This window comes from Brachyhypopomus gauderio, unplaced genomic scaffold (genome assembly GCF_052324685.1).
Source record: "Brachyhypopomus gauderio isolate BG-103 unplaced genomic scaffold, BGAUD_0.2 sc67, whole genome shotgun sequence".
NCBI classification, from domain to species: Eukaryota; Metazoa; Chordata; class Actinopteri; order Gymnotiformes; family Hypopomidae; genus Brachyhypopomus; species Brachyhypopomus gauderio.
The window spans coordinates 268,135-269,960 of record NW_027506888.1 but is presented as its reverse complement, the minus strand read 5'-3'; positions in this window follow the sequence as shown (position 1 = coordinate 269,960).

Here is a 1,826-nt window from a genome sequence, read left to right as displayed (position 1 = left end):
CAGACCCATGTTTAACTTTGATTATTTTTTCATTTCTTACTTTTTGAATAAAAACCCTTTTTGTATCACTACCCCTCTAATGCACAACATGGGTCTAAAATGACCCGCATTCATTTTCTATGTTACTTCATGTTTGGCTGAGTGTTTCTATGGTATATGTTTTAAATTAATAAATCATTAATCATTTTCTATACCAATTTTGCAGTAAATATCTTGTTTTTGTTTAATACAAATCTTGATTCTTATTTTCCTTTTTTACTTTCAGAAAAAACACATCTTTTGTATTTATACATCAAGTTTAGACACATGGGTCACAAAAGACCCACATGCATTTACCATTTCATAACTCACCACAGCTCCCATCACACAAGTATTGTTTTTTCAATTGTTCTAACATTACTTTAGAAAATATTTTGATGATCTTTGGGAAAGACAATTGTACATACTGTAATATTTTATTAGGTTTAGGTTACCTTGAGGGTGAGTACATTACTTGTCAGAAGGTCACAAGTAATTATTATTTACTAGCTAACTGCTGAACCTTGAGGAGGCCTGTGGTTCTCTAGTACAACATGGTGGGTGTTTCCATCCTCAATGTCTACACCAACTTCACCTGCACAACACCCTGGTGATATGGGTGGTGTGAATTCACCTGCACAACACCCTGGTGATATGGGTGGTGTGAATTCACCTGCACAACACCCTGGTGATATGGGTGGTGTGAATTCACCTGCACAACACCCTGGTGATATGGGTGGTGTGAATTCACCTGCACAACACCCTGGTGATATGGGTGGTGTGAATTCACCTGCACAACACCCTGGTGATATGGGTGGTGTGAATTCACCTGCACAACACCCTGGTGATATGGGTGGTGTGAATTCACCTGCACAACACCCTGGTGATATGGGTGGTGTGAATTCACCTGCACAACACCCTGGTGATATGGGTGGTGTGAATTCACCTGCACAACACCCTGGTGATATGGGTGGTGTGAATTCACCTGCACAACATCCTGGTGATATGGGTGGTGTGAATTCACCTGCACAACACCCTGGTGATGTGGGTGGTGTGAATTCACCTGCACAACACCCTGGTGATATGGGTGGTGTGAATTCACCTGCACAACACCCTGGTGATATGGGTGGTGTGAATTCACCTGCACAACACCCTGGTGATATGGGTGGTGTGAATTCACCTGCACAACACCCTGGTGATGTGGGTGGTGTGAATGCTGCATGGCTGCTATTCATCAAGGAACTGAGCAAAAATCTTGTCATGCCACATATGAAGAGGTACATGGAGGGCTCACCCAAACTCCAACAGCATGTGCTTGAGGCAATGGGAAGATGTGGATTACAAAAACAAACCACAGCCACCACCCATCCTCAGAAAGACATCCCCAAGGAGGGCCAACGAAAGAGGAAGAGGTGCGCTCGCTGCCCTCTTCCCAAAGACAGAAAGAGGAAAAGGTCCAAAGACAGAAAGGCCAGCCAGCCCAGGGGGCAGGTGAACCAAATGCCTGAACCACCTTAACTGACTCCTCTCTACAAGATGGAGCAGCGAGACTACTCCGAGTCTCTCCCGGAGGACCGTACTCCTCACCTTATCTCTAAGGGAGACCCGAACACCCAGCAGAGGAAACTAATTTCAGCTGCTAGTATTTGCAGTCTCATTCTTTGTCTCATTGTATTCATGATCTCATACTAGCCAAAGCTTACAGTATGACCATAGGTGAGACTTGGAATGTAGACCAGTAAAAACCCTTCACTACAACGGTCCGTTACAGCGTTCGCGACACTGCAGAGGCTGCACCGATCTGCCGG